General features: G+C 42.1%; 1 protein-coding gene across 5 annotated transcripts in view; it reads right to left on the minus strand.

Annotated features, from left to right (window-relative positions):
- Positions 1–4,256, minus strand: part of crebrf (creb3 regulatory factor) — an 83,075-nt gene extending 78,819 nt beyond the window's left edge. For 4 of the 5 annotated variants that reach the window (XR_010976077.1, XM_068043384.1, XM_068043381.1 and 1 more), the window contains exon 1: positions 4,142–4,256. The gene's annotated coding sequence lies outside the window, so the exon portion shown is untranslated. Of the gene's footprint in view, positions 1–4,137 lie in introns of all 5 variants that reach the window. The other variant, XM_068043382.1, reaches the window with a different exon arrangement.
- Positions 4,257–17,448: the final 13,192 nt, after the last annotated feature.

The raw sequence follows: 17,448 nt of genomic DNA on the forward strand, positions 1-17,448 counted from the left end.
ATAATCCCATCTTCCCTCTCACATCCCCACCTTCCCTCAATTCTCCTACCACCTACCTACACTAGGGGCAATTTTTACAATGGCCAATTTACCTATCAACCTGCAAGTCTTTGGCTGTGCGAGGAAACCGGAGCACCCAGAGGAAACCCACGCGGTCACAGGGAGAACTTGCAAACTCCGTACAAGCAGTACTCAGAACCGAACCCGGGTCGCTGGAACTGTCAGGCTGCGGTGCTAACTACTGCGCCTCCCTTGAAACAAGTTATGTTATTGGAATTATATATATTTATATATGTTAAGTTCTTTAAATAATTAGATTTAAAAGTTACCTATAGTCAATTTTCATGTTAATATTAATCCCAACGATTTACTGTTGAGATTTAAATCAGGATTGTCTCCCTTCAAAGAGAGGCACATGGTTGACCCAAATATGATCCTCATTTTATTAGTTATACTGCATTTTGTATTTCAGTATTTTTGATCCCCCCCCCCTCACACACATATTTCTTTACCCCTTGTCTTTTGATACATATTTTAAAAATGTATTTTTATTCATTTCATGTGACATGGCCAGCATTTGTTGCCCATCCCTAATGCTCAGGAAGGTGGTGGTGAGCTGCCTTCTTGAACCGTTGTAGCCCATCTGATGCGAGTACACTCACAGTGCTGTTAGGCAGGGAGTTCCAGGATTCCGACCCAGCAAGAGTGAAGGAATGGCAATATTTTTCCAAGTCAGGATGGTGTGTGGCTTGTAGGGGAACTTGCAGATTGTGGTTTTCCCACTCGTCAGCTGCCTTTGTCCTTCTAGGTGGAAGAGGTTGCAGGTTTGGTGCTGTCAAAGGAAGCGTGGTGAGTTGCTGTAGTGCATCTTGCACATGGTACACACTGCTGCCTCAGTGTTGGTGGTGGAGGGAGTGAATGTTTAAGGTGGTGAATGGAGTCTAACTTCCTGAGTGTTGTTGGAGTTGCACTCATCCAAGCAAGTGCACAGTATTCCATCATACTGCTGGCTTGTGCCTTGTAGATAATGGATAAGCTTTGGGGAGTCAGGAGGTGGTTACTCGCTACAGAATTCCCAGCCTCTGACCTGCTCTTGTAGCCACAGTACTTATGTGCTCCAGTTCAGTTTCTAGTCAATGGTAATCCCCAGGATGTTGATAGTAGGTAGTTTTGCATATGGCCAAATTGTACAGGAAATAGCAGCACAAGAAAAAAAAGACTGATCATGTAAAATCATGCATGAGCCTGAACATTGAGGTCTAGATTTTCTCCACTACACTGTTCCAAATTGAGTAGTACATGTGCAAGGGGAGAAAAAGCAGCATTGAGGCCTCTTGCTGCATTCCTACCCTATTCTTTATGCCCCTCACCCTGCTGAGTAGGCTGCCCCTTCAATGCTCTGCCATGCACAAATGACAGTGGAAACAAGGTAAAGGAACCAGTGCTATTTCCTTGCTTGCTGTCTCTGATCCCACTGACTGCAACAAAGGGGTGCTGATAGTCCCGGAGACAATGGCAGAAACTCTGCTGATGAACCTTGTAGAGGGACAAGCTCAGTAGCGGTCCCGATCTAATGCTCACTTTTAGTCTTCAATGATATCTATGGCCTAAAAAAAAACACAAACATTCTGTTGATGTTTCTTCCCTTGAAATGGCCTCCTCTTCTGGTGCAGCAGTGGCAGTCCAGCTGCATAAACAGAAAATGTGGTGAGCTTCACGTTATGGCAAGAATTGTACCAGGAGCCCACCACGTTTCCGTAAATGAGACCGACCCAGGAAGAGTGCAGCAGAAGTAAAGTCCCTGCCAGACCCTCTTCAGCTGAATGGCGGGTAATACAGACCAGATTGTCAACCAAATTTCCCACCTGGGGTCACGGGGGAAGTATCAAACATGAGCTTCTAGTTAAATTCACCCAATTCCCGGCCGGTGATGTCACATGTTTTAGCAGTCATGAGCACTGAACAGTTTTTCCCCTCTCTAGTTAAGGGGGCACTGAGGCACTGTTATCCCAACCAAGATTAGCTAACTCACCAACGATTTGAACCTGGGGCCTTTTACTCCACATGGCTTCATATCACATCATGCTGTTAATTCACTGACAAAAAGTTACAAATCCAGTATTTTCTGAAGGGGGAAGAAAATCTCTTATCTAATTGATGCTCTTCAAATCAAACATAAAGTTTTTAAAAAGTTAGGATTTTCAGCACTGTTGTCACAGATTAATCTTTTATATAATTATAGCAACTTTGTGCACATTAAAGGCTACTGAAATTCACACCAACAGCTCCAGGGGCATGATTCTGGCATGGGATTTTGGTCTACAGATTTATTTCAGGCAATATATTGAACAGCATAATAATATTACAATGTTTCAAATAAACACATCGCTGCTGGTTACAGCCAACATCCGCAAGTCAGGAAAGAGCAGTGTTGAATTCGTTGCAATCTCATAAGGTGTCAAGATGTTTACAATATTTTAACCCAATTCTCTGGCTATGGTAAATATTTTACAGAACTCTGTTACTTTACCAATCAGGAATAAAGATTAACTTATAAATCTGAATTTTTGACCTAAATGAGATTTGCCAGCTTTAATTCTTGCTGTATTATAGTCCCCTAATATACTAGTGGATGAAAGCACCCAGTGCAGGGCAGTACTCAGCATCACAAACCATAAGGTCCCAGATTTGTTTTCAGTTTTTGCTGAGTTAGCTGTTATCAGCCAGGGCAGCAGTTTGACTTTGTCCTCATCAACCCAAGCTTTGGATTTGGGAGCAGGAAGTAAGCTACACAAATCCACTGCCATTTCCTATCCACAGAACATACCTGAAAAAACAAATACTATCAGCTGAGTTCCAGTACCTTCCTATGTCAAACAGTTTAAGATCTATGCTCAGACATTAAGAATGGCCACAGAAGCACAGAAAGAGAATCAGTGCCCTCTTAATGAAACACATCAGTGCCATTTCACTCATCAATGTCACACTAAAGTGGCATTATGATACATTAACACAATTTACCAACTTAAATGTTTCTAAGCAGAAGGTTTCATCAAATGTCCACACCCCCCCCCCCCCCATTCATCCCAGAGTGGCTTAAAGAATAAAATATTTTAAACAGCACTTTGTAAATTTATTTCAAAACGTTTTTATTTGCGTGGCAATTTCTCTAAAATGGACTAAAAATAACCAAAACATACCAATTTCTAATTGTATGTTTTAAACATTTCTGCAGATGATAAAAGATAGACTACAATAAATAACACACAGACTTGTTTTCCTAAAAAAGGGGCGTGGTCCAAATAAAAGCTTTCTTACGGGGATTATGATTAATCCCAGTAAATCTCTATTCACAAGTAATACGGTTATCAGAATGACAATATTAATAGCCACCGCCAAGTACACTACATCCAATTACCAGGCAACCTTCAGCTTATGCCTTACCAACTTGTAAACACACACCACGTGTAAATATAAATTAGGCATTTACTCATGATAGAAAATGACGAGCAGAGTAAAGGCGTTGTTTTACTTGGGTACACTTCAAAATACAGAATAAGCGTGTTTTTCCCACTGTTAACCCCTTTAAAAATCAGCTGCAGAGACAAACAAAATTCTGCCATGTGTTTACATAAAGGTTGGTGGGCGGGCTCGCTGATCCATCCGACGCCACAAAAGCAGCCACAATGTAAAGCTCCTTCCCTCTGGCTGCCTCCAGAGTCTGATCAGAGCACCTGCCAACGAAGATCCACTAGCTTCCAGCGACGGGCCTGGTCTCACATTATATTTTTTAAGCCCAGTTTCTAACATGGCGACCAACACAAACAAACCCGCCGTGGGCGGGCACCCAGCAACTTGCGAGCTCGGCCGCTCCCACCCACCGACCACGCCCATTGGCTCGGCGGCTTCTGTTTACCGAGGACTCAGCCCCAGAACAATTCCCGATTGGCTGCGTGGCTGTCACTCATATGACATCACGGCAGCTTGACTTTTTTTTTCTCCCCATCCTCCATCTCTCTCGGGTTACTTTTCAGCCTTCCCGTTGAAGGAAGAACATAATTTTAAAAAGGCCCCGAATTACCTACCACCGCCCCTGCTTCAACGAACACCTTCTAGAATGTCAGAGTTTTACCGCACCTACCTCAAGAAGGCCTAGGGCGTGTTGTCAGTCTGAATGTGGCCGATCCCCGCTCGGAAACTGCGAGGGGACAGTGAGGCGCGCGTTTGTTTTGTTGATATCTTCCTGACGGGTTCCTGGAAAGCGCGTGACTGCGCTGACGGAGTGGGGGAGGAGGTCGCAAAGCAACCAATGGCAGCGCCGCCTACATAACAGCCAATCAGGAGCCTTTGGACGTTTCTTTCCCCCCGCCCCCGCTCAAGAGCAGAAGCTAGAATGTTCAATACTCAAAATAAAAGCAAAATACTGCGGATGCTGGAAATCTGAAGGGTCGCTGACCCGAAACGTTAACTCTGCTTCTCTTTCCACAGATGCTGCCAGACCTGCTGAGTGATTCCAGCATTTCTTGTTTTTATGTTCAATACTCACCTGTGTGATTGAGGTTGCTGGGCGGGAGATTAACATGTTCGATGCATTTGACCATATTATGTAACGCATGACCTATACAAAAACGTCGACTTTTTGCCCCTGATGAATGTGTAGCTTTAAGTGCTACACACAGATTTAGTGAGTCAATCATTTTGGATTAAAAACGGAGAATGTTTTGATGCATCTAAGTCTTCACAGCTCCTTGTTTAAATGGAGAAATCTGTCAGTCGATCATAGATCACGCGTTTTACAGCTCTTGACAGCTATCAAAGCAATATACCTTTCGGCATATTTGCTATTGTTATTCATCCAATTTAAGGTATAAAAGCAACATTTTTGCATGAAAAAAGAAAATGCTGGAAGTACTCAAGTCAGGCAGCATCTGTGGAGATAGGGTGAACACAAGAAATAGGAGCAGGAGTAGACCATATGGCCCATTGAGCTTGCTCTGCCATTCAAAACGATCATGGCTAATCTTAGGATTCAACTCCACTTTCCCGCTTGCTCGCCATATCCCTTGCTTCCGAGAGACCAAAAAATCTGTCTATCCCAGCCTTAAATGTATTCTTAGAATGTAATTCTTAGCACACTGTGGATTATTTAGCAAATGTTGTCCAAAAGACGTCCTACCTATCACACAAATGAGTAATGTGATATATGAATTTCAATGCCAGTGTGATGCTAGGTATATAGGCCGTACGTCCCAGAGACTCGCGGATCGTATCAAACATGTCCCTTCTGCTGTTCACAACAGGCAAGGTACGGGCTGCACCCAACCAGCCCGTGCTTGCAAAACTCAAAGCACAGTGTCCAACATTAGATGTGATTCCGCGATTGGACAACATTTGCTAAATAATCCTCAGTGTGCTAAGAATTACTCTGACAACCAATTTAAGATTGTCAGTCGGGCCCGCAGTGTGGCACATTTGCGCGTACTGGAAGCTATATATACTAATACACAGGGCCCTGTTCTTTGCAGCCAGAAAAAATATGTACAAACATTGCGCCTGTTTCAGATGAACAAAATAAGTCATAGAGTCATAGAGTTATACAGCACAGAAACAGGCCCTTCGGCCCATCGTGTCCATGCCGGCCATCAAACACCTAACTATTCTAATCCCATTTTCCAGCACTTGGCCTGCAGCTTTGTATGCTATGGCGTTTCAAGTGCTCATCTAAATATTTCTTAAATGCTGTGAGGGTTCCTGCTTCTATCACCTCTTCAGGCAGTGCCTTCCAGATTCCAACCACCCTCTGGGTGAAACTTTTTTCCTCAAATTCCCTCTAAACCTCCTGCCCCATATCTTAAATCTATGCCCCCTGGTTATTACACCCTCCGCTAAGGGAAAAGTTTCTTCCTATCTACCCTATCAATGCCCCTCCTAATTTTGTATCCTTCAATAATATCTCCCCTCAGCCTTCTCTGCTCTAAGGAAAACAACCCTAGCCTTTTCAGTCTCTCTTCATAGCTGAAATGCTCCAGCCCAGGCAACATCCTGGTGAATCTCCACTGCACCCTCTTCATTGCAATCACATCCTTCTTATGGTGTGGTGCCCAGAACTGCACACAGTACTCCAGCTATGGCCGAACTAGCGTTTTATACAGCTCCCTCATAACCTCCCTGCTCTTATATTCTATGCCTCGGCTAATAAAGGCAAGTATCCCGTATGCCTTCCTAACCACCTTATCTACCTGTGCTGCTGCCTTCAGTGATCTATGGACAAGTACACCAAGGTCCCTCTGTACTTCCTAGGGTCCTACCATCCATTGTATATTCCCATGCCTTGTTAGTCATCCCGAAGTGCATCACCTCACACTTCTCAGGATTAAATTCCATTTGCCACTGCTCTGCCCATCTTACCAGCCCATCTATATCGTCCTGTAATCTAAGGCTTACCTCCTCACTATTTATGACACTACCAATTTTTGTGTCATCTGCAAACTTACTTATCATATCTCCTGTATTCACGTCTAAATCATTAATGTGCACTAGAAACAGCAAAGGTCCCAGCACCGATCCCTGCGGTACACCACTGGTCACAGGCTTCCACTCGCAAAAACAACCCTCGACCATCACCCTCTGCCACCTGCCACTAAGCTAATTTTGGATCCAATTTGCCAAATTGCCCTGGATCCCATGGGCTCTTACCTTCTTAACCAATCTCCCATGTGGGACCTTATCAAAAGCCTTACTGAAGTCCATGTAGACTACATCAAATGCATTACGCTTATCTACACATTAAGTCACCACCTCAAAAAATTCAATCAAGTTAATTAGACACGATCTCCCCTTGACAAAGCCATGCTGACTATCCCTGATTAATCCCTGCCTCTCCAAGTGGAGATTAATCCTGTCCCTCAGAACTTTATCCAATAGTTTCCCTACAACTGATGTTAGACTCACCGGCCTGTAATTAGCTGGTTTATCCCTGCTGCCCTTTTTGAATAATGGTACCACATTCGCTGTCCTCCAGTCCTCTGGTACCTCTCCTGTGGCCAGAGAGGATTTGAAAATTTGTGTCAGAGCCCCTGCTATCTCCTCCCTTGCCTCACATAACAGCCTGGGATACAGACTCGGTGGGCCAAAGGGCCTGTTTCAGTGCTGTATCTCTAAACTAAACTAAACTAAACATCTCATCTGGGCCTGGGGATTTATCCACATTTAAACCTGCTAAAAAAAGCTAATACTTCCTCCCTTTCAATGCTAATATGTTCAAGTATATCACAATTCCCCTCCCTGATCTCTACGTCTACATCGTCCTTCTCCATAGTGAACACAGATGAAAAGTAATCATTTAAAACCTCATCTATGTCCTCCGGCTCCACACACAGATTGCCACTTTGGTCCCTAATGGGCCCTACTCTTTCCCTGGTTATCCTCTTGCCCTTAATATACTTATAAAACGCTTTGGGATTTTCCTTTATCTTGCCCGCCAGTGTTTTTTCATGTCCCCTCTTTGCTCTCCTAATTACCTTTTATGTACCCCCCTACACTTTCTATACTCCTCTAGGGCCTCCGCTGTTTTCAGCGTTCTGAATCTGCCATAAGCCTCCTTTTTTTTCCTGATCAGATCTTCTATATCCCTTGACATCCAAGGTTCCCTGGACTTGTTGGTCCAACCCTTCACCTTTACGGGTACATGTTGGCTCTGAACTCTCACTATTTCCTCTTTGAATGACTCCCACTGGTCTGATGTAGACTTTCCTACAAGTTGCAGCTCCCAGTCCACTTTGGCCAGATCCCGTTTTATCATATTAAAATCGGCCTTCCCCCAATTCAGTACCTTTATTTCAGGTCCATCTTTGTCCTTTTCCATAACTACCTTAAATCTTACAAAGTTATGGTCACTATCCCCGAAATGCTCCCCCACTGACACTTCTACCACTCTTCCAGATTCATTCCCTAGGATTAGGTCCAGTACCGCCCCTTCTCTTGTAGGACATTCTACATGCTGGCTGAAAAAGCTCTCCTGTATGCATTTTAAGAATTACGCCCCCTTTAAGCCCTTTGCACTAAGACTATCCCAGTTGCTATTGGGGAAATTGAAATCTCTTACTATTATTACCCTATTATTTTTACACCTCTCTGAGATTTGCTTACATATCTGCTCCTCTATCTCTCCCTGACTGTTTGGAGGCCTGTAGTACACACCCAGCCAAGTGATTGCCCCCTTTTTGTTTTTAAGTTCTACCCATATGGCCTCATTTGAGGAACCTTTAAAGATATCATCATTCCTTTTTGCAGTAATTGATTCCTTGATCAACAGTGCAATGTCACCTCCTCTTTTATGCCCTCCCCTGTCACACCAGAAGATTCTATACCCTGGAATATTGAGCTGCCAGTCCTGCCCCTCCCTCACCCATGTCTCTGTGATAGCAATAATATCATAATGCCATGTCCTAATCAACGCCCTCAATTCTTACTAGTAAGACTCCTTGCATTAAAGTATATGCAATCCAGCCTTGCATTTTTCACTTGTGCCTTAACAGGTCCATATTTGCTCTGCCTTCCAGACTGACTCAGTTTCTCTTCTTTATTTGACTGTGCATCACCCCCTACTGTACCTCCACTCTGTATCCCATCCCCCTGTCAAGTTAGTTTAAACGCCACCCCCCCCCCCCCCTCCCCCAACAGCACTAGCAAACCTCTCAGCAAGGATGTTGATCTCATTCTGGTTCAGGTGCAACCCATACAACTTGTACAGGTCCCACCTTTGCCAGAAACAGACCCAGTGATCCAGGAAACTAAAGCCAGCCCTCCTGCACCATCTCCTCAGCCATGCATTCATCTGCTCTATCCTCCTATTCCTATATTCACTAGCATGTGGCACCGGGAGTAATCCAGAGATTACAACCTTTGAGGTCCTGCTTTTTAATCTGCTACCTAGCTCCCTAAATTCTTGTTGCAGGACCTCATCCCTCTTTCTACCTATGTCGTTGGTACCAATGTGTACCACGACCTCTGGCTGTTCACCCTCCCCCTTCAGAATGTCCTGCAGCCACTACGAGACATACTTGCTCCCAGCACCAGGGAGGCAACATACCATCCTAGAGTCTCGTTTGCGGCCACAGAAACACATGTCTGCTCCCCTTACAATTCCATTTCCGATCACTATGGCTCTCCCAGTCTTCCCCAATGCCCCCCCGCCCCCACCACCGCTGTACAGCAGATCCATCCGTGGTGCCACGAACTTGGCTGCTGCTGCTCTCCCTTGAGAGGCCATCCCCCCCCAACAGTATCCAAAGCGGTATATCTGTTTGAGAGGGGGATGGCCACAGGGGACTCCTGCACTACCTGCATGCGCCTACTACTCCGCCTGGTGGTCACCCATCCCTTTTCATCCTGTGCAGCCATTACCTGTGGTGTGACCACATTGCTAAATGTGCTATCCACGACGCCTCAGCATCGCGGATGCTCCATAGCGAATCCACCCGCAGCTCCAGCCGCGCAATGCGGTCAGCCAGGAAGTGTCCCTGATTTCCCACATAGCGCAGGAGGAGCATATCACGGGGCTGAGCTCCCTTGCCATGACTTACCCTTAGATTGCACTCCTTAGTTACTCCCTTTAATAAAGAGTACTAATTAAGCCAGGGACCTTATTCCACTCCAAACACTACCTACTACAATCTAAATTCCATACCTTTACTTTTACTTCGGCGATTGAAAGTAGTAAAAAAGAGTAGAAATACTCACCTGTTGCTACTTACCAATCAGCTGCCTCCCCTTGCAATGCGTCACTTTCTGAACTGTGACGTCAGTTGTGGAAATCTCTCGCTGTCCCTGTGAGAGTCTGTGAGAGAATGCCTCTTTTAAGCTGCTGGAACTCCCACTCGCCGGTGCCGGTTTCCTCACAGGTCTGCTCGGTAAACCAGCCATTCGCTGGTTCATTCCTCAGGGCAATGCCTTGACCAATCAGTCAAGCTGCCTGGTTTAAATTCCAAACAAAGCTTGGTAGTTAACTGTCAGTCATCGTAAACTGGTGCATTCTCCATGGCAATGCCTCTACCAGTCAGAGTTCACTTGCCAACCAATCAGCACTCTCTTCTCATGCAGTATATGTTGTTGTTTCCCTTTACATTGGTTATTCGTGCGATTGTCCTGATGTGCAAGACGAAAAGCTTTGACAACATGTCTCTATTTTCAGCAATAATTGCTTATTGTACCTGCCTGTTAACTTTCTGCATTCCTTGTATAAGCACACCCAAGTCTCTTTGGACATCGAAACTTACAAGTTGCACACCTTTTAAAAAATGTTCTGCTTTTCCATTCTTACGACCAAAGTGCAGAACTTCACACTTCCCTACAGTATCCTCCAACTGCCATCTTGTTGCCCATTCACTTAACCTGTCTATATCTCTTTGCAGCCTCTCTGTGTCCTCCCTACAGCTTACCTTTCCACCTACCTTTGTATCATCAGCAAACTTAGATACATTACTCTCTGTTTCTCCATCTAAGTCATTGATATAGATTGTAAATAGCTGAGGCCCCAGTACTGATCCTTGCAGCACTCCACTATTTACTGCCTGCCAACTTGAAAATGTCCCATTTATGTCCACTCATTGCTTCCTATCTGTTAACCAATCATTTATTCATACTAATATATTACCTCCAACTCCATGAGCCCTTATTTTGCCAACTAACCTTTTGTGTGGCACTTTATCGAATGTCTTTTTGAAATCCAGGTATACTACATCTACTGGGTCCCCTTTATCTACCCTACTAATAACATCCGCAAAAACTCTAATAAATTTGTTAAACAGGATTTTCCTTTAGTAAACCCTGTTCACTTGCTCTAATCATATTGTGCCTAAGTGCATTGTTAAAACTTCCTTAATAATAGATTCCAGCATTTTCCCAATGACTGATGTTAGGCTAACTGGCCTGTAGTTCCCTGTTTCCTCGCTCCCACCTTTCTTAAAAACCAACTTCCAATCTGATGGGAACGTTCCCGAATCTAAGGAATTTTGAAAAACCATAGCTAGCACAACCACTATGTATGCAGCTATCTCTTTTGGAACCCTAGTATGTAGGCCATCAGGTCCTGGAGATTTGTCAGATTTTAGTCCCTTAAGTTTCTCCAATACTTTTTCTCTGCTGATATGAACTTTTTAAATTTCCTCACTCTTTTTAGCTCCTAGGTTACTGCCTATTTCTCGTATGGAAATTGTGTCTTCTACTGTGAAGACAGCCACAAAATATTTGTTTTAAATAAATGGCCTCTGCCATTTCCTCATTCACCATGATAATTTCTCCTGTCTCTGCTTCCGAGGGACCAACGTTTACTTTAGCTGCTCTCTTCCTTTTAATATACCTATAAAAGCTCGTACAATTTGTTTTTATGTTACTGGCTGGTTTATTCTCATTCCTTTTTTCCTTTTTTTAATCAACTTTTTGGTGGCCCTTTGCTGGTTTCTAAAACACTCCCAATCCTCAGATTTGCTTCTCTTTTTTGCAACATTATAAGCCTTTTCTTTTAATCTAATACTATCCTTAACTTCCTGAGTGAGGCTTTCTGGCTGAGTTTTTGTTTTTCAAAAGAATGTATTTTTATTGAACATTTTGAATTGTTTCATTAAAGATTTCCCACTGTTCATTTACCACCATACCTTTTAGTCTATTTACCTTAGCCAGTTCTCCCCTCATGTCTACATAATTGGTCTTAAGTTTAAGATTCTTGTTTGTGATTGGAGACTATCACTTTCAAACCTCACATGGAATTCAATGGTATTATGATCACTGTTTCCCAATGGATCTTTTACTATGCTATTGCTCATTGCTTATTAACTCTGTTTCATTACACAATACTAGATCTCAGATTACATTTTCCCTAGTTGGCTCCACAACGTATTGCTCCAAGAAACTGTCCCAAAAACATTCCATAAATTCATCTTCTCAACCACTCCTGCCAATTTCATTGTCCCGTCTATATGAAGATTAAAGTCCCCCACAATTATTACATTGTCTTTGTTGTGAGCTCCAATAATTTCTTGTTTAATGCTCTGTCCAACAGTATAACTACTGTTCGGGGGCCCATAAACTGCTCCCATCAGTATTTTCAGATTCTTCCTATTCCTGATTTCCACCCATTCTGATTCTACTTCATGATCTTTTGAGGCCAGATCCTTTCTCACTAATGCTGTTATATCATCCTTTACCATCAGTGCTACTTCTCCTCCTTTGCTATTCTGTCTGTCTTTCCATAATATTGTGTACCCTGGAATATTTATTTCCCAACCTTGATCACCATGTAACCATGTCTCTGTGATGGTGATTATGTACCTCTATTTGTACCACTAGTTCATCTATCTTATTGTAGATGTTTCCCACATTCAGATATAGAATCTTTAATTTCTATTTTTGCTTCAATTCCCTTCAATGACCTTATTTGCTGATGTACAATTTCTGTTAAATTCTCTGTCCCTTCCTGTCCCATTCTGCTTGTCTTTACCCACAATGTTATACTGTTCTGATGCCTTGATCTTTCTCTTTAGATTTCTAAATCTCATCTCTCCTGAACCCTCCCCGCATTCTGTTAGTTCACAACCTCTAGTCTTATGTGCTGGCTCACTCTTGAGTTTGAACGCACTGTCCCTTCCTGTCACACCCTGACTATCATTGTGGTTATTACTATCTTGCTGTCTTGCCTTCTCCTCCCTCTTTAAACCATCACTTGATCCCTCGCCCCCACTATTTAGTTTAAAGCCCTCTCCACTGCCCTAGTCATACGACTTGCCAGAACACTGGTCCCAGCACGGTTCAGGTGTAGACGGTCCCAACAGTACAGCTCCCACATTCCCCAGTACTGGTGCCAATGCCCCATGAATCAAAACCCATTTCTCCCACACCCATCTTTGAGCCACACATTTAACTGTCTAATTTCATTGACCCTACAGCAACTTACTTGTAGCTCAGGTAATAACCCAGAAATTATTACCTTTGAGGTTCTGCTTTTTAATTTAGTCCCTAGCTGCTCATACTCCCTATGCAGAACCTCTTTCCTAGTCCTATCTATGTCATTGGTACCCACATGGACCACGACAACTGGATTCTCCTCCTCCCACTGCAAGTTCCTCTCCCAGCCCCCAGCAGATGTCCCGAACGTTAAGTTTTTATTTTAGATTTCCAACATCTGCAGTATTTTGCTTTTGCATTTGTTTTGCATGTATTAGATGAGGGTGTCCATCTTTTCTAAACCAAGTCCAGGGGCAGACAACTCGACACTCGCCCACACCATCCGAGGCTGCAAAGCTCGCTCTGATCCGGCTCCCAGGGCACCTACATGGCCCGGCTTCAGCCCCCAATACTAGGACACTTTAGCTTCGGGACCACTTTCTCTTCAATCTAATTTCACAGGGAAGTTGCACACTCTCCGGGAATTCGCGGGGTGGGAAAACGCACACATTGCGACCAGACAGCGCGATCGCTCAGCGAATCCACCCCATCTACTGGTTGAGAAAAGGACATTGCCATCCCTCCTACCAAACAGAAGCTGTCCCGCTGCACAGCCCCGCCCACTTTTTGACCGACCCCAGGGTCACTTGGCCCTGGATATGAATCCGTTACCACAATATTCATTTAGAAATGAGTTTCGTAAACTGGGAACACTTCCAGGGAAACTTTTTTGCTGGGGAAGCAATACTTCATCCAGGACTGTCCTTGTGAATGGGGACATATGGTCACCTACATTAGATGTACTAGCACATCTTCTGTAGTGTCTTTCACAGTAAGTCAAGGAACAATAGAAATAGTATGTCGTGTACGATATACGATTGGGGTTATTGATTTTTCAAGTATCGTAGTAAGACAAATGTTTTTATTACATGGGATTTTTCAAATCAGAAAACGTTATTTACCCGAGATAAGGGCGCCAAAGTATTTCTTGGATAATAGTTTAATGTAAAGATATAAAAATCTTACACAATTTCCAGTATTTTCCATTCATCAGCAATTTAGTGTTATCACTCACCCATAACAGCTACAGGTTTATTATTTTCAAATACAATTCTATCTCTTGATATCCTTTCTGAAATTAAGTAAAGTTAATAGTTTTTATTTAAAAGGCTAGTTTAAAATTAAGTCAGAGTCATCGTCCACTGCATATTCAAATCATTTTCAAAAACACACAAAAATAGTGTAATGCACAGAAACATAATTTATCGTTTCCACTGGATTTAGGAAATTTAGGAAAATACAAATGCTGGAAAGGTGCATATTTAGAATTGTGTGGTATATTTAAAGTGGGTTGTTTTTCTCTCTCCCTCACACACATATAGACAACCTTTTAAAGAAAAACTCTATGTATTCTTTGCCTGATTATATTTTTAAACGTTATTCTTTTTCTTTAAATAATTGTGACAATCACAGATTCTGCTAGAGACTGAAGAGAAACAGTGCAGTACGTGGACTGGATATATTCTGAGATATTTTACACTCTGCATGTGCTCAAACTTAAGACTCTAGATCTGCTAATAAAGCTGTGGGCAAACATATCAAGTGCCAAGCTCAAATCTTCAAGTAAAAATGTTAATGAAGGTAATCAAAGACAAGAGACAACTATTTGAAGTTAACTCAAGCGGTGAAATATTTTTTAAAAGTCTTTGTATATTATAGCTCTTATTTTGGCCCTGAGAAATTTCAGTTACTGAGGAAAAAAATGAGGACTTTTTAGCAAAAAATGTTTTGATCACTAAATTGCTTTGCCTGCTCCTTTCTATTACTGGCAAGTTCTCCTAATTGTTTCTGTTTGTACATCTTTAGCAGTATCTCAATGGTAGATTTCTAACTACTTACCTTGTTTTTGATTTGAACATTTCCTGTCTCTTCAGATCTAATTTGCTACTGGTTTACTTTGTGGCAAACAACAGCATGCAACAGCAAGCTGTTGGCACCAAGGGGTCAATTCTTCTTATCTGGTGCAAGGCATGTTTAAAGGTTAAGAAATGGTGGTAAAACTGCTTGACTGCTAATATTAATAGCACTCAAATTTTCTGGATCAGTTCATTTGCATCATCAGGTGCAGACCAGGCCACAATGAAGAAACACACTAGTAGAGGAAGTGAAACTTTAAAAGATGGATATAATTAAAGGCAAGTGTGATGGGGCAAAAATTCAGAAATTCTTTAGACAAACTCAAAAGATCTCTCAAACCATGAAAAGTAACAGGCAGTATTGAAGGGAAAGGAAGGCATAAGCCAGAGGCTAACAGATTCTATAAATGGCAGTAGAATCCTAACAATGAATGTAAAGCAACAAATTTCAATGACCACACACACACACTTATTAGGATGGCAAAGCACCATCTCAGTGGCAGGCATTACACAGGGTTACTGAAAGACGAGTGATGTAATTGGTTTCCTTTTTTTTCTTTTGTTGGCAAGATCTCCTGTTTTGTCGTTTGTTCTGAATTAATAATTTCTCATTGATAGTTTTCTAGCCAGTTTCCTCACTATTGGCTTGTACATCTTATCTTTTCAGTTCTGATTTGCTGTTTTATGTGTGACAGAAAAATTATGATGGCAAAAGTGTTATGTTCGGTGTGCAACTACAAAATTAAGTGTCGCATATAGTAAGTGTGCAAAAGTTCAAGGCGTTCAGTTGCCATCTTCATGTCCCTTCAGAAGTCACTTCTAGTTTCTTGTCAAAGCTGACTCAACCTCTGTGAATCCTTTTCAATTCCTCTTGTACAGTTGCTAGCTCTCCTAAAGAGCTAACTTTTCTCCTTCCACTCCAACCTTAATGATCTTGAAAAAGGACATACCGCCATTGTGTTCAACAATCGTGACCCACATCAAGTTTTGTTTCCAAGTCCATTGTCCCCCATTCTTTGGTACAGACACTACTCTCCCATCATTGAGATTTGCACCTAAAGTTTTTCTGCCTTTTTAATCTCTCAATACTAATTCATTTTTCTTTCTCCTTGGAAATTTGCTTGTGTTCAGCCAATCCCTGGGAAGATGATCCCTCCTGACCTTTAAATTGACCACGCTGGTGCCTTTAAATAATTTTGAGTTATGAAAATTAACTCAATTTACCCATCACCTTAAAAGCTCCCGCCTAACATATTCAGTGATCTTATTAGCATCCAACTGTGTTCTGGATGAAAAGTAGTGGAGGTGGTGTCTGACATACATTGTGTGAGTCAACATTCTCATCTTGAGGAAGTCAAAGTACTGCTCACAACTGTTGACAAAAACCTAGAAGTTACATTAAGAGGTGCTTTGTCTGATAAATTCATGTCAGAATTCCAAACTTTGACAAAACAGAAAGACTGCAAAGTTTCACACTGAATGGTGGCAGATGTTTATTGAGTAAATATATATTTGAAGTACATTCACCTGTATTATCTGTAAGGTGTTTTACACATGTGCACTAATTTTAGTAGAAAACGGTGTTGGCATAGCCATTCAGGAATTTCTACTAGACAATTTATATTCTGATGAAGGGTGACTGACCTGAAAGATTAACTCTGCTTCTCTCTCCACAGATGCTGCCAGACCTGCTGAATATTTCCAGCATTTCTTGTTTTTATACCAGATTTCCAGCATCTGCAGCATTTTGCTTTTATATTACTATATATTTATTTCCTCCATACCCTTAAATGGGGCAATAAAAACCATTTATCAATAGCATTTGCTTCACAGAGATGGACATATGACCACATGACTGCCTCAGAGTTTTCTCTAGAACCTTCTAATGATATTCAAGGTTAGGAGTTTCCATCTCCTCAGGCCTCAAGATGACAGTATTTACACTTGGAGGTGTTTGCTCTTTCAAAGTCAATATTTTAGGATGGCCTTGAATGTCATGCAAAATGAAACGTCATTCTTAAAATGCGTTTCATTACAATGCAAATCAGAAACTAAAAAAACACTCAATAAACATATTTTCCACATTAATGCCCCTGTTCACTCTACTGGTGATTAATAGAATTTTTCTTTGTACTATTATTCATGTAGCTTAACAAAGTTAAATTTGTGACAAAGCGTCGGTGATAACATTGTTTTTCCCAAGATATGTACAATCTTCAAATGATAAGGCTGCAACAACAAACTCCATCTGAATATTCTAGCATTTTGCCTTTTAAATTTATGTTAATGGGTTATGGTCAGTGTTTCTTTATTTTCTTGGCAGACATGCACTTCAAAATGTTTAAGGGCCAGCAATAGTCCTAATTTTTTTTTTTCTACAGTGGAATACTTTTTTGGTAGCAATTTAATTTTCTTGAAAAGTACCCTGGTTTTCCCGATTCGTCATCCTGCAATAGAACTGCACCAACCCCCAGATCACTAGCAGCAATCGCTATCTTGAAGGGTTTAGTAAAATATGGAGCAGGCAACACTGGTTCATTAGTTAAGATTGCCTTTAGTTTTTCAAAAGCTGCCTGGCATTCATCTGACCATA

Source organism: Heterodontus francisci, chromosome 12 (assembly GCF_036365525.1).
Source record: "Heterodontus francisci isolate sHetFra1 chromosome 12, sHetFra1.hap1, whole genome shotgun sequence".
In the NCBI taxonomy this organism is placed as follows: Eukaryota; Metazoa; Chordata; class Chondrichthyes; order Heterodontiformes; family Heterodontidae; genus Heterodontus; species Heterodontus francisci.